This window comes from Chrysemys picta, chromosome 13, assembly GCF_011386835.1.
Source record: "Chrysemys picta bellii isolate R12L10 chromosome 13, ASM1138683v2, whole genome shotgun sequence".
In the NCBI taxonomy this organism is placed as follows: domain Eukaryota; kingdom Metazoa; phylum Chordata; order Testudines; family Emydidae; genus Chrysemys; species Chrysemys picta.
In genome coordinates, this window is record NC_088803.1 from 16,195,062 (window position 1) to 16,211,525 (window position 16,464).

Below are 16,464 nucleotides of genomic sequence, written 5' to 3' on the forward strand. Positions count from 1 at the left end.
TCACCTGTCTGACTGATATCAGCACAATCCTTCCTCTTAAAGTCCATTCTCCTACCCACTGCTGTTCCTTTCTCCATTTCTGTATCCTTTCTCACTTGATTTTCCTCCATCTCAAGGTTAAAATCAGGTGTGGAGATTACATGAACATCTCCCAACCATCTCCTCTAAGTTCCTGGCTTAAAGCTCTTTTAATCAGTTGTGCCAAACTCCAGCCCATAATGGTCCCCTTTGATCTTAAATCTAAGAATAGATTAATGAAAAAGGTTGGGGTATGAGGCAGAAGAGTGGCAAATTAAATGGGTGACAGAGCGTTGGTTGGGTGGGGAATTTTATTCCAAAAGTCTCAAAGTGAAGAAGTTTCTCTGGTATAAGAGAATATAAAACCAGCTCTCAGTTTGCAGTCAGAACCCTTATGGAATCAAATTATGGAAATCTGCCTAATTTCATGGTACAGTCAAATCTTTCGATGCTCATTACTTTTTCACAGTTACACAATACAGCTCATGGAGAAAGGAGAAGGAAAAAACCAAACAGCCATCATGGAATTCATCCTCCTAGGGTTTGGGGATCTCCCTGAACTGCCGACCCTTCTCTTCCTGGTCTTCCTAGTGATCTACATTGTGACTATGGCTGGCAACCTCCTCATCATTGCTCTAGTTGTGATTGATCAACACCTTCACACTCCCATGTACTTCTTCCTGGGGAACTTGTCCTTTTTGGAGACCTGCTACACCTCCACCATCCTGCCTAGGATGCTGGCCAGTTTCCTGACTGGGGACAGAACCATTTATGTGGGGGGCTGCATGACACAGTTTTTTTTCTTTTGTTTTCTAGCAACTACAGAGTGTTATCTCCTGGCAGCAATGTCTTATGATCGGTATTTAGCCATATGCAAACCACTGCACTATGGAACCCGTATGAACAGCAGGCTGTGCCTCCAGCTAGCAGCTGGGTGTTGGATAAGTGGATTTCTACCGTGTACAATAATGATGTTTTTTATGTCACAATTAATTTTCTGTGGCCCCAATGAAATGGACCACTTTTTTTGTGATTTCACTCCAATGCTAAAGCTCTCCTGCAGCGACACCAGCCTCATCACATTGGTTCTTTATATATTTTCCTTCCTAGATGCAGTTTCCCCATTTCTATTAACCTTGACATCCTATGTTTGTATCATCAGCACCATCCTGAGAATCCCTTCCACCACTGGGAGGCAAAAGGCCTTTTCCACCTGCTCCTCCCACCTCATCATTGTAGCACTTTTCTATGGGACCATCATGATTGTCTACATGCTACCAAAATCCAACACACTGAGAGCCCTGAACAAAGTGTTCTCAGTCATCTACACTGTTCTGACTCCTCTGGCTAATCCGCTCATCTACAGCCTGAGAAACAGAGAGGTCAAGGAGGCCCTGAGAAATGCTGTCAGGAAATGTATGACCCTCATAAAGAATTCAGATTAGTTGAATGAAACAAGGATCAATCAATCTGGTTTCAGTTGTGAAAGAAGGAGGGTCTAAGTGGGCCCTGATACAGAAATACAGTATACAAGAGATAAGTGTGTGTGCACAAGATCTGCAGATGGAAAGTGTCAAAAAAAGAGTCATGCACTGTTGTTGTGGCTGTGTTGGTCCCAGGATATTACAAAAACAAGGGGGGTAAGGTAACATATTTTATTCTTTCTGCTGGTGAGAGACACAAGCTTATACAGAATAATTCTTCTTCATATCTGGGAAATGTACTCAGCGTGTCACAGCTAAATACAAGTTGGAACAGCTTGTTTAGCATAAGTAGTTAGCACATATTTCAAGGGACTGATATGAAGTGATCACTTTGCCTTTTATCATTTTTCAGAGTCAGTTCATTTGAGAGCATAGTGATTGTCTGGTTTTGTCCACATAGCTGTTGTCTGGGCATTTGATTTACTGCATGAGGTACACCATACATTGTGATAGGCACATGTAGGACCCATGGGTCTTGAAAGGTGTGTTGAGGGGAGTGTTGCTCATTGTGACAGTGGAGATATGTCTGCAGGTTTTGCATCTGTTGTTCTGGCAGGGTCTGATGCTGCTTTGAGTTGGTGTGTCCTGATCTGTGGGAAATTTGCTTCTGATGATGATCTTGGAAAGGCTGGGGGGTTGTTTGAAAACCAGAAGTGAGGGTTCAGGAAAGATTTCTTTCAGGATGTGATCCTGTAATAGTCCCTTGCTCTCCTGTCGGGAGGGAGGCCACTCAGTCAGGTCCCGTCTGGCCAGGAACAGAGTCCACAGGACAGTCAAGAGCCCACAATAGGGCTGGCTGACCAATAGTCACAGTCAGGATTTTGCCTGGGTTTGGGCAGCTCAAGCTGCCAGCCCTTAAACAGAGTCTATAACTGAGCTGGGGCCTGGGCTTGAGGAGGCTCAGGCAGACAGCAACAAACAATCTCAGGGCTGGCTTTAGCCTGGGCAGAGCTCAGGCAGCCAGCAAACAAACCGTCTACAGGTGACTGGTAAGGCAGGATCGTTCTGCAGAGCAGGAGCTTCTCAGGGAAGTGTAGGGAGTTGGCCACCCGGGATGCAGCCACAGCTGGCTGCACTGGGGCTGCTCCGGGCTACTTCCTGCCTCCCGGGGGGTTGATACCTGTGGCCTCCAGGCCTCTTCTGGCTCCTTGGGGTACACTGCGGCAGGCATTCCAGGCCAGTCCTCATTGGTGTCTAGGGCTCAGGATCAGCCAGGCATAGGTTCCCTTCTAGGACGCTGTGAAACAGGCGGAGCCTCCTTCTCCTCCACAGGTTCTGCCCCAACTGTGCTGCAGGGCCTGCCTTTTATACTTCCAGCCATGCCTCGGTACTTCCGGTGAGGGGGCGGGGCAATCTAGGCTCCTCCCTCCAAGGGGAGTGTAATGGTCCTACACTCTCCCATGGGGACGGAGGCCCCTCGCCTCACTACAGGGACTGGTCAGACCGCTCTGGCTGCCCTGCTGGCTGGAGCTCTCCCTCCCTGGGCTGCTGCTGCTAACTGGAGTTCCCTCTCTGGACTGCTGCTGCTGAATGAGGAGGCATGACATACACTGCCTCCTGGTGCCCGCCTCATCCCATGTTGAAACATATGTGCGGGCGTTGGGAAGGGTGGTGGGGCCCATGGCCATTGTGGCGGCCTCCAAAATGTATGGAAAAGTCATATTCTTCCTGGCATCGGAGGTGTCCGCTCAGGAGGCGGTGGAAAAGGACCTGGCGGTGGGGGGCATGTTAGTTCCCCCTAGAACGCATGGAAGACCTGGGCGTACAGGTGATGTTGACCTCCGTAACGCCCTTCCTTCCCAACGGTGCCCTGCTACCTGCCCTCTCCACCCTGGGGAAGCCCATTTCGGTCATCAGCCCTCTCCCGCTGGGCTGTAAGGACCCCACCCTCTGTCACTTCCTGTCCTTCCACCGGCAGGTTCAGATCCAACTACTTCTGGCGGCGCATGACGAGGTGGCTTTTGAGGGGTCCTTCCTGGTGCCCTACCAGGGGGCCCACTACCAGGTCCACTATACGACGGGGAAGTCCCGGTGCTTCCTCTGCCGTCGCCCCTCCTCCTCCTGCCATAGCTCTCGCTTGTGCTGCGGGGCCAGCCCCCCCATCATCCCCAGATGAGTGGGTGTGCCTCGCCTCCATCAGTTGCAGTTCAGCGAGGCCCGTGGAGGAGAGGGCAGTGAGACACTTGCCGGCCAAGGGAGAGGGCCCACCCCAGGGGGAGGTTTCCCTTCCCCCCTCTGTCCTGCCCTTCCCACCCCGAAAGATGCTGCAGGGGGCTGATGTCGCTAAATCTTCTGTCGCACCCCCACATGGAGCCCAGCAGGAGGCACTGACTATGGAAGCCATGGAAGTGGATGGAGGTGATCCTGCCCTTCTTATCGAGTCCCTCCCTGAGGAGGCCTCTGTAGGAGTTCCCCCGGCCCCTGTGCCACCTGCCACTGCTGATGCCGGGACAATCGAAGCTGTGCAATAGAATTGAAAGAACATACACTTAAGAGCTGTCATAACTATAAAGGGAAGGGTAACAGCCCTCCTGGGTACAGTACTATAAAATACCTCCTGGCCAAAGACTCCAAAATCCTTTTACCTGTAAAGGGTTAAGAAGGTCAGGTAACCTGGCTGACACCTGACCCAAAGGACCAATAAGGGGACAAGATACTTTCAAATCTTGGGCGGGGGGAAGGCTTTTGTTTATGCTCTTGGTTTTGGGAGTTGTTTACTCTTGGGACTGAGAGGGACCAGACATCAATCCAGGTTCTCCAAATCTTTCTGAACAAGTCTCTCATATTTCCAACTTGTAAGTAAACAGCCAGGCAAGGCGTGTTAGTTTTATCTTTGTTTTCTCAACTTGTAAATGTACCTTTTTGCTAGAGTGTTTATCTCTGTTTGCTGTAACTTTGAACCTAAGGCTAGAGGGGATTCCTCTGGGCTCTTTAAGTTTGATTACCCTGTAAAGTTATTTTCCATCTGGATTTTACAGAGATGATTTTTACCTTTTTCTTTAATTAAAAGGCTTCTTTTTAAGAACCTGATTGATTTTCCTTGTTTTTAGATCCAAGGGGTTTGGATCTTGATCCACCAGGAGTTGTTCGGAGGAAGGAGTGGGGGATGGTTAATTTCTCCTTGTTTTAAGATCCAAGGGGTTTAGATCTGTATTCACCAGGGAATTGGTGAAGAGTCTCTCAAGGCTACCCAGGGAAGGGAATTAGCACATTGGGAGTGGTGGCAGCCGACCAGATCTATGCTGGTAGTTAAGCTTAGAAGTTTTCATGCAGGCCCCCTCGTCTGTACCCTAAAGTTCACAGTGGGGAAGCAGCCTTGACACCCTGCTTGGAAGGTCGTATAGAAACACAGCCAGGAAGTGTGTGCTCACCTGTGACTATAGGACGGCTCGAGCATCAAGCGATGAGCTCTTATTTCTCAGGGTTTGGTGGCCAGGTCTTGGTTCCCACAACTGAAGTTCTTGGGTCTCATCATTCAGTAGAAACCGGATTTTCTCAGTAAAGAGACCTGCAATTACCTGAATGGATGAGCAGCTGCAGTGATCTGTCTTAGAACATGCTCTGCCCCTCTGCTGACACTGTCCAGTGTTCTCCTCATACTAATATAACCGTATATCTGCTACCATCCACTAGGCATTTCAGAAAATAGCTGCCCATGTCTCCTTCTTAGAATATGCTGCCCTCTAGAGGACATCTTGCAACACCACTGACCTTTCCATATTACTGTATATTGTAAAATCAGGTAAATAGGTCAATATTCCTAACCCTTTCTCATTTCTTCCAAGCTGCCGCCACCTAATATCTAGTCAATAAAACACACACACACACACACACACAGAGAAAAGCTGCACATTTTATTTGAGCTGGAAATTTGCCTGCTTTTGCATGAATAAAATCTGTATGATATTTCTCAGAAATGTGGTGATTTTCTCATTATTAGAGATATTCAGGAACCAGAATTTTCATTTCATGGGAAATTCCATTAGTTCAAATTTTTGTTTTCATTTCTAGTCTGACTTTTCAAAAATATATTTATTTTGAGATTATTTTTATTTCATTTTTGTTACTTTTAATGGTAATTTCTATTCTACTTTTTATTTGTATATTATATTTCATTTTGTATTATTTTACAAAATGATACACAGTAATTATTTCCCCCTAAAAAAAATTTTGAAGAACATTTCTATGGAACATTTTGATCTTGAGAATTTGGCATTTTCGGATGGAAAAAACAAACAAACATCCCAGTAGAAAATTAGTAATCAGCTCTATCTTTTCTTCTTTTTCTTTGGTTAAAAATATTGATTCTCTCTCTCTTTTTGTTTGTAGATGTCCTGTCTGCCAACACGTCCTGTCTGTCTGGAATTCATTACTCATCCTTCTTAAGTGTTAAGTAAGGATCTGATCCCGCATACAGTTATGCAACGTTAATTTTACACCTGGGAATAATTGTGTTGAGTCTTAGCCTTCTTTCAGTGAGGTCAGTGATAAAATTCCCACTAACTTAAAGAATTGGACCCTTTGAATTCAATGGGATTTGGACAGCTAACACTGTGACACTCTGTGCCCCAAAGCAACTCCCTTGTACTCCCACATTCACCACTGTCATATAATTATGATTTTTTTGTACAAAGTATGCCATGTAAAGTATCATTCTAAAAGTCTTAATCTGTTGAACATTAATATCCTGTTGGATCCTAGGTGCTGTCACTGTATGTGAAGCAAAAGTGGATGGGAACCTGGGAGGCAGTGACCATGAGATGGTCGAGTTCAGGATCCTGACACAAGGAAGAAAGGAGAGCAGCAGAAGACGGACCCTGGACTTCAGAAAAGCAGACTTTGACTCCCTCAGGGAACAGATGGGCAGGATCCCCTGGGAGAATAACATGAAGGACAAAGGGGTCCAGGAGAGCTGGCTGTATTTTAAAGAATCCTTATTGAGGTTGCAGGAACAAACCATCCCGATGTGTAGAAAGAATAGTAAATATGGCAGGCGACCAGCTTGGCTAAACAGTGAAATCCTTGCTGATCTTAAACGCAAAAAAGAAGCTTACAAGAAGTGGAAGATTGGACAAATGACCAGGGAGGAGTATAAAAATATTGCTCAGGCGTGCAGGTGTGAAATCAGGAAGGCCAAATCACACTTGGAGTTGCAGTTAGCAAGAGATGTTAAGAGTAACAAGAAGGGTTTCTTCAGGTATGTTAGCAACAAGAAGAAAATCAAGGAAAGTGTGGGCCCCTTACTGAATGAGGGAGGCAACCTAGTGACCGAGGATGTGGAAAAAGCTAATGTACTCAATGATTTTTTTGCCTCTGTCTTCACGAACAAGGTCAGCTCCCAGACTGCTGCACTGGGCAGTACAACATGGGGAGAAGGTGACCAACCCTCTGTGGAGAAAACAGTGGCTCGGGACTATTTAGAAAAACTGGACGTGCACAAGTCCATGGGGCCGGATGCGCTGCATCCGAGGGTGCTAAAGGAGTTGGCGGGTGAGATTGCAGAGCCATTAGCCATTATTTTTGAAAACTCATGGCGATCGGGGGAGGTCCCAGATGACTGGAAAAAGGCTAATGTAGTGCCCATCTTTAAAAAAGGGAAGAAGGAAGATCTGGGGAACTACAGGCCAGTCAGCCTCACCTCAGTCCCTGGAAAAATCATGGAGCAGGTCCTCAAGGAATCAATTATGAAACATTTAGAGGAGAGGAAAGTGATCAGGAACAGTCAGCATGGATTCACGAAGGGGAAGTCGTGCCTGACTAACCTAATTGCCTTCTATGATGAGATAACTGGGTCTGTGGATGAGGGGAAAGCAGTGGATGTGTTATTCCTTGACTTTAGCAAAGCTTTTGATACGGTCTCCCACAGTATTCTTGCCGCCAAGTTAAAGAAGTATGGGCTGGATGAATGGACTGTAAGGTGGATAGAAAGCTGGCTAGATCGTCGGGCTCAACGGGTAGTGATCAATGGCTCCATGTCTAGTTGGCAGCCGGTTTCAAGTGGAGTGCCCCAAGGGTCGGTCCTGGGGCCGGTTTTGTTTAATATCTTTATTAATGATCTGGAGGATGGTGTGGACTGCACTCTCAGCAAGTTTGCAGATGACACTAAACTAGGAGGCGTGGTAGATACACTAGAGGGTAGGGATCGGATACAGAGGGACCTAGACAAATTAGAAGATTGGGCCAAAAAAAACCTGATGAGGTTCAACAAGGACAAGTGCAGAGTCCTGCACTTAGGACGGAAAAATCCCATGCACTGCTACAGACTAGGGACCGAATGGCTAGGTAGCAGTTCTGCAGAAAAGGACCTAGGGGTCACAGTGGATGAGAAGCTGGATATGAGTCAACAGTGTGCTCTTGTTGCCAAGAAGGCTAACGGCATTTTGGGCTGTATAAGTAGGGGCATTGCCAGCAGATCGAGGGACGTGATCGTTTCCCTTTATTCGACATTGGTGAGGCCTCATCTGGAATACTGTGTCCAGTTTTGGGCCCCACACTACAAGAAGGATGTGGAAAAATTGGAAAGAGTCCAGCGGAGGGGAACAAAAATGATTAGGGGTCTGGAGCACATGACTTATGAGGAGAGGCTGAGGGAACTGGGATTGTTTAGTCTCCAGAAGAGAAGAATGAGGGGGGATTTGATAGCAGCCTTCAACTACCTGAAGGGGGGTTCCAAAGAGGATGGAGCTCAGCTGTTCTCAGTGGTGGCAGACGACAGAACAAGGAGCAATGGTCTCAAGTTGCAGTGGGGGAGGTCCAGGTTGGATATCAGGAAAAACTATTTCACTAGGAGGGTGGTGAAACACTGGAATGCGTTACCTAGGGAGGTGGTGGAGTCTCCTTCCTTGGAGGTTTTTAAGGCCCGGCTTGACAAAGCCCTGGCTGGGATGATTTAGCTGGGAATTGGTCCTGCTTTGAGCAGGGGGTTGGACTAGATGACCTCTTGAGGTCCCTTCCAACTCTGATATTCTATGATTCTATGATTCTATGTGAAGTTATGAAGTTTTGCTATGTGTGTGTTACTGAAAGATATTGTGAAATTGGAAACACCCACAACTAGCCTTTCAGGTACAACAATGAAGAAACCAGACAGTGCTAATAGCCCAGAAAGAAAGACAGTGGGCCATAGAAGAGCTTATCCTCACCTGTGGATGCTTCAGTCAGCCTATGAACAATGGCTGCCATGACTCATCGAAGAATGGAAGGGCTTGTGACCAGATCAGATGATACTGAACTCCATTTTGGTACCAGTATTTTTCCACAAACTGGGCTAAGAACTTGGCTTGGAACAAAAGGGTTCCTGACATATGGAAGAAACTAAATAACGGGGAAGGGACATCATCACACGGCCCACTCCTCAAACAAGAAAACACCTGGAAACACCTGAGGAACAAAGACTGAACTGGGGGAAGTGCTGGTCCCAGGATAAAGGTATATGGAAGCTTAATGGACTGTTTTGTACTATCTAACAGGATGAGACACTGCTTGATTCAAATCCTATCTAATGTATAAGACTTAGACTGTGATCTTGTTTATTTCTTAGGTAACCATCTTTGATCTGTTTGCTATTACTTATAATCACTTGAAATCTATCTTTCTGTAGTTAATGGACCTATTTTATATTTTTTACCTAAAACAGTGTGGTTTGTTTGAAGTGTTTGGGAAAAATCTCAGCTCAGTTAAAAAAGGTTTTGTGCATATTCTGCTCCACATCGAGGGAGTGGAGGACTAGGTAATAACTCATATATACTGGTCAGGTTTTTGATCAGGGCAGGACAGTACTGCTCTGGGGTCCTAGGCTGGGGAGCTCTGGGTATTTTGGCTGAAGCCTCTCTATTGTTGGTTCATGCAGTGGCTGGCAGAGCATTCATGAACAGAGCTGTGTGTGGTGCCTGCCTGTGGATGTTGGTGTAAGTGCAAGCTTGGAGGGCTTTGAAGCTTGACACAACATCACAGTGCAAAAGGGAACCTAGATTTTACCCCAGTTCCCAGTTGTTCCCCGGGGGGACCCATCACGAACACCTTTGGACTTCTCCAACACTTAGAGCCAATGTCTCAGCCCCTAAAACTAAGTAGAATGTCCAACAGTATCTGAGGCCTTGTCTACACTATGCATAAAAGTCAATCTAAACTATGCAGTTTGAGTTATGTGAATAGCGTAATTCAAGTCGATGTAGCTTTGATTTACTTACTTACGTACTTACACTACACTATGTCGACAGGAGATGCTTTTCTGTCGACTCCCTTTACTATTGTCTATCCGGTGGAGTACAGGAGTCGATGGGAGAGTGATCGACGTTTGATTTAGTGGGTCTTCATGAGACCTGCTAAATCGACGGCCAATGCATCGATCACCACAGTGTAGCTCCTCCGGTAAGTGTAGGCAAGCCCTTAGTTACTAAGGCTTAGCAGCCAAATCTCACTGAAAGTCAATGGGTCTTGGGTTCCTAAATCCCTTTTGAAATTCACTCAAGTGTTTTTCAAAATGTTACCTTAGTTCAAGGCTTCCTGGTCAGGCATTGATGAAAAGAGCAAATCACGATTGTTGCTCAGATAAAATGCCAGTGCAACAAGGTGCTTTACACATTTTGGTTGGGATTTTCAAAGGGAGAGGGGTAATATATACAGTAAACACCCTGCTCCCACTGAATTGCTAGTCACCTGAGATTATAATGTGCAAATGGTTTCTTCACATATCCCTAAAAAGTTTCAGGTATCTTCAGTGCCATGGCTATTATAGAAATTAGAGAATTTTGTACCAAAACTATAGGCCTCTTGTTTGTTTACGGGAGTGTATGATAAAGATCAGAACATTATTGATTACTCTCCTCTACAGGATTGGCTGTCTATTCCCACCAGAGAGTTCATGGTCCTACTTGGGTACAGTGAATAGGATCATTTCATCTGTGTGTATTATGGCATATTCTGCAATTTGATTAAAAAATTGGGCTTTCACAGCATGAAGTTTTTGACATACTGCCCCTCTTCCCCCAAAGGAAAGATATATTCCAGACTTTTGGGAAGAATATAAATATCCACTTATTTCTGAATGCAAAACAAACTAGAAGATTGTTATTTGCAGTTGTCTTCTAACATAATATGCTCCCTAACCATGCAATAAGGTCTCAGACCAGTTTACCTGTGTGAATAATTTTGTGTTTCCAAAGCTTTGTTTTCATAATGCCTAATGCTGAATATCTGTGGCTCACATAAGTGCATAAAAGAAAAACAGGGTTTTTTTGGTTTTCTTTTAAATTAATTTCTGGGAAAAATATCGCAAATAGGGATGAAATCCCATTGCCTAACTCTTTGAAGGATACAGATCTAATCTAAAAATTGGCTATAATACACAGATAGACCTTAATCTTCTCACACTGTGACTTAATTTTTTTTAATTCCAAGTTTGACTCTTAATAACTTACACCATAATTTTTACTGAACTCTTGAGTTTTATATTTATTGCTGTCCATTTGTCATTCCCCATGAACACCTGCCATCTAATAAGCATTAGAAAGGATACATAGAACATTGGCCATATTAACCTTGGCTTCCCCATAGTGTTCATTATACAGCATAGCCACCCCTTTCCCAGCTTTCACCCTCTGCTATCCTGAGTATCCATTATCAAATAAGGCTGCTCCTTTCCTCTCCCTTACCTTCTGCTGCCCCCAAAGCAGATTTCATCCCTGGCTGTCAAGCACATTGGTTACCCAGGGTACATTCTTGCTTGTGCAGCCGGCACAGAAGCCAGTACCGTGTTTCCTCACTTCTATTTTTAGCAAGCTAGCTAGAGTAGAACTACAGCAACGATTTCTACTGGAAATTCACATCCCCAGCTGCAGTGTAGATGCATCTCAAGGGCCTAGCTGTGCATTATTCACTCAGGTCTCTATCCATCACTCATCACTTTTGACTTGGCAAATCAGCATAGATTATCAGATTTCCATTTTAATGCAAACACCAGTTTGCTTGGATTATTGATGTCCTTTGCAAAGCCATAAATGCACTGATGAATTTTCACAGGGACTCACTTAAGTTAGATCTCCACACAGATTTTTCACCAGTATAACTATACTGGTTTGTGGTGTGACTTTCTTATGGAAATCATTCTAGATGTACAATCTCTAGTGCGCACACAGTTTACCAATATTGAGGTCCCTTATACTGGTATAACTTATTCCCCTTCCCGTAGGGGAATCAACTATGCTGATATCAGCAGCTTTACATCAGTATAATTGTATCCAGTCAGAGTAGATGGGTGGCCACCTCATGGCACTCCCTGGAGGTTTTAAAGCAGGTCAGAACATAGCCCCTTACCTCAGTTTCCCTTCTTTGTTCCCCAAATAAACTCTGCACAGTTTTTTTTTCCAGCCCAATAACAACAGTCCCCATACAGGTTTCATATATTAACTTTCAAAACTAAACACAGACATCTTCCCTCCAGGTGCCTACACCCCAAACTCCCCCATCTGGTCTGAATCCTTCCCACCTTAGCAGGCTACTCCCAGCTCTTCACAGCTGGAACAATTCCCCAGGTCTCAGGGTTTTCCCTCATTCACTATCTAAAGTTTCCCTTCAGCCTCCTGAAGTTGTCTCTTCCCCTAGCTCCCTTCCAGCCTTTATTAGAAATTGCCTGATTACCCTGAGGTGGGCTCCTTCTCTAACCAGGGCTGACTTAGCCCCCTGCTCTCCAGTCCCTGTCACAGGCAAGGACAGGCCAGTATAGTTAAAGTGGTGTAACTTCTATAGTTTAGTTCTTTTTTGCTGTTACAAAAGCATTCTGACATTTTTATAACAGATACACAGTTTTTAGGGTCTCCTAGAAAATGGTAAAACATGAGAGGGAACTGATGGAAAACAGTTGAAGGAATTCCCTAGGGGTTGAAGGAATTCTCACAATATTGGTTTAGTTAGGTTGGACATTAGGAAAAGCTTCATAACTGTTAGGGTGGTTAAGCACTGGAATAAATTGCCTAGGGTGGTTGTGGAATCTCCATCAATGAGGATTTTTAAGAGCAGGTTAGACAAACATCTGTCAGGTGTGGTCTAGATAATACTTAGTCCTGCCATGAGTGCAGGGGACCGGACTAGATCACCTCTCAAGTCCCTTCCAGTCCTAGGATTCTAGGATTCTTTGATTACGGTCTCTCTTGCCATTAGTGATCCTTAGAGAGACAAGGTGTCTGAGGTCATATCTTTTATTGGATGGATTTACTAATCCTGCTCAGTAAGAGTTAATTTTACACCATGGGAATAATTCTGTTCAGTCTGAGTCGTCTCCCACGAAAGTCAAAGATAAAATTGCCTCTGACTTCAATGGGATTTGGACAACTAATGTCTCGAGCCTTCTTTGAAACTTATAGCTCTGCCTGGCATGAATCAATTTCAATTGATAGACGTGGGTAAATGTTGATATCAGCTGACATGCTGAAATCAACAACAAAAAATATCCATCAGTACAAGTGGGTGTTAGTGCAGCCTCCCCCGTGCCGTGTGACACCCATTCCTGCAGGCACAAGGTACAGGGAAGGCAGTGGTCTTTGTGGACCAGAGCCAAGACCCCACCCCAGCCTGGGCTGCTAGGCGGAGGATGAGTCCCTGGCCGTGGGAGAGGCCACCCTGATTCTGTGTCATGGCTGGGGGCTCCTCTTCATAGCCCTGGCCATGGATCTCTGCTCCACTGTGCCAGAGCAGCCGCTTTCCCTGCATCTTGCATCTGGTCTTAAATTATCATAAAACATTTCCAGGAGCACCCTTCGCTGCCCTCCCCACCATGCTATAAAAACCCAAGGGGGGTTGACAATATTTACCGGAGCTCTGCTCTGGACAGCTCCTGCTGAATGTAAGGTCTGTCTTGCACCCCAGTATCTTGGACCCTGCGGCAGTGCAGGGAGACAGTTGTATATCCAATGTCACTTCTGGGAGTCACCCGGAACCCTTGCTGTCAGAGCTGCCCTGTCCCTGATATTAACCCTATTCCCCACTCCTGCTGAATTTCCTACAACCGTAATAATTAAAATAGTTAAAAATCAGGGAAAAAATTAATAAAAATCAATAATAGTAGGCAAAATTGCATTAAAAAAAACAACCAAAACCCAAATTCTGCAAAGACTGCTCATAGCCAATGTCTTCTCCCCTAGCACGGGGCACAGCAGCAAACATCAGCTCTGCTGTACCCACCTCATCTTGCTAGCCCTCTCCATGCCACTGTGAGGTCACTGCCAGCAACAAAAGTAAAATCTTGTGTGCAGCATGGAGGAAAGCTGAAAATGAAATTAAGGGTGCTCCAGTGTTCAAACAGCTCACCCTAGACTTGGTTCAATGCCCTGCTTCATTGCAAACTCCTTGTGTGACTTTCAGGCCAGATTATCAATGCTCTGTAGGTACCTAAACACAGTCATAGTCATAGAACATGTGGATTGGGGCCTGAGTAGGTGCAGTACCTAACTCCCATTGATTTCAAATCCCACTAAGGGTGTGTGTGTGTGTCTTTAGGTACCTCTATAAATCTGAGTCTCAGATCCTTATCTGTAAAAAAACTGGGAAAATAGCTTCTCACGGGGTGGTGGCAAGATAGATACATTCAAGACAGTGAGGTGCCCAGATACCATGGTGATGGGGGCCAGATAAGGGGCAGTGAGTTGACAGGTCTTTCCTTTTTTGAAATTCAGTCCTTTTGCATCAGGTGGGGAATTTGAGAGAGATCATTGCCAAATTCCCAGTGGATTCCCATAGGATTAGTTAGCTAACACATTTACATTACTACAAAATCCTCACGCTTCAAGGAGCAGAGAGGAAAAGACTGATTTATCTCTAAGGCATGTCTATCAGCTGCTGGAGTCTCTGATGTCCCCTCCTCATTCAGCATTTCAGGGCCAGGATCCAGGTTATTCAGTCCATTTTCTCTCCCCACCGCATTCATGTACTTCCATGTTTCCTGTCAATAGAATGTCATGTCCCAGAACAGCTATCGCCTCTAGTGAACCTAGAAACCATAACTCATCTTTCTTCATTTCTTACCTACTCCTAGGTGTGCGCTGTTCTACGTTAGAGCCACTGGGAACAAAATTGTACAACAGGCTGATTGCAACATTAGGGCTACAACAGCGTATACAACAGCAGCTGCTGCTCTCAGAGGTTCAGCAGGGGTTTCCCATGAGTCCAGTGCATGTCTGTTGCTGTGGGTCTGTTTTCAGTGGAAATGCACAGACTGACCATACCTTGACAGAATCCCAGTGGCTCTACAGGCAGAAATTCTCAGTGAGAATTCTCTAAGGGAGTGAAGCATCCAAACCCCATTTCAAAGGGCTTTGGGTGCCTAACTCCCTTAGATCCCTTGGAAAATCATCCCCACAGTGCTGAAGTACCAGCATTCTCACCGATGCCCAGCTCCCCTGCCCTTGATCTAGCGCTGACCTGGTTCCAGTCACTGAGCCAGCACTGCAATTTTGGCATCACAGGAATTCTGCCCATTGGTAGGTGGCAGCTACTTCCTCTCCCTATAAGTTCTCTCATGCTCAGAGGAGAGGGCCCTGCATGCAGCAGAGCTGTCTAAGGCACCTGGGACAGATGTGACCCCATGCCCTGAGAACTAGCCCTCTTGGGACATGACCTTGTTGCAGTCAGTTTTGGGGTCACTCATTGTAAAAGATCCCCTCCCTTTGAAAAGGTCTGTGCTGTTGGTAGCAACAGAGCAGCTGAAGCACTGCAGGGCCAAAGGCCGAGTCACTCCTTGGTGACCATTTGACAGACCCACCCCTAGGAATGGCCTCAGTCCTTCATGTTCTCTAATAAACCCCCGGCTGGGTCTTGAGAGTCCCAGTGCTGTTGGCTTTTGAATCCATCTCTGTTTGCCCAACGTCCCCACCTCCAGGTGCCCAGGGAGCATGATGCTGATGCTTTGCTGGAACTGGTCCCAGCTGGGCTTAGATCAGAGAAGAGCTATGAAGCTGTTCCTGGTTAAGTTCCCAGAAATCACTGCTGGGTCCTGGCTGTTTGTGTCATAAGAACATAAGAATGGCCATACTTGGTCAGACCAAAGATCGATCTAGAACAGTATCCTGTCTTCCGAAAGTGGCCAATTCCAGGTGCTCAAGAAGGAATGAACAGAACAGGTAATCATCAAGTGATCCATCCCCTGTCACTCATTCCCAGCTTTTGACAAACAGAGGCTAGGGACACCATCCCTGCCCATCCTGGCTAATAGCAATTGATGGACCTATCCTCCATGAATTTATCTAGTTCTTCTTTAAACCCTGTTATAGCCTTGGCCATCACAACATCCTCTGGCAAGGAGTACCACAGGTTGACTGTGCATTGTGTGAAAAAATATTTCCTTTTTGTGTTTTAAACCTTCTGCCTATTAATTTCATTTGGTGACCACTAGTTCTTGTGTTATGAGGAGTAAATAACACTTCCTTATTTAGTTTCTCCACACCAGTCATGATTTTACAGACCTCTATCATATCCCCCTTTACTTGTCTCTTTTCCAAGCTGAAAAGTCACAGTCTTATTAATATCACCTCATATGGCAGCTGTTCCATACCCCTAATTATTTTTGTTGCCCTTTTCTGAACCTTTTCCAATTCCAATATATCTTTTTTGAAATGGGGTGACCACACCTGCATTCAGTATTGAAGATGTGGGTGTACCATAGATTAATATAGAGACAATATAATATTCTCTGTCTTATTATCTATCCCTTTCTCAATGATTCCCAACATTCTGTTTGCTTTTTTTGACTGCCGCTGAATATTGAGTCGATGTTTTCAGAAAACTATCCACAATGACTCCAAGATCTCTTTTTTGAGTGGTAACAGCTAATTTAGACGTGATCATTTTATATGTATAGTTGGGATTATGTTTTCCAATGTGCATTAATTTGCATTTACCAATATTGAATTTCATCTGCCATTTTGTTGCCCAGTCATCCAGGCTTGTGAGATCCTTTTGTAGCTCTTCACAG

At 45.3% G+C, this 16,464-nt stretch overlaps 1 pseudogene; it reads left to right on the forward strand.

Annotated features, from left to right (window-relative positions):
* Positions 1-445: 445 nt before the first annotated feature.
* LOC101951569 (olfactory receptor 2AP1-like) lies at positions 446-1,463 on the forward strand (annotated as a pseudogene).
* Positions 1,464-16,464: the final 15,001 nt, after the last annotated feature.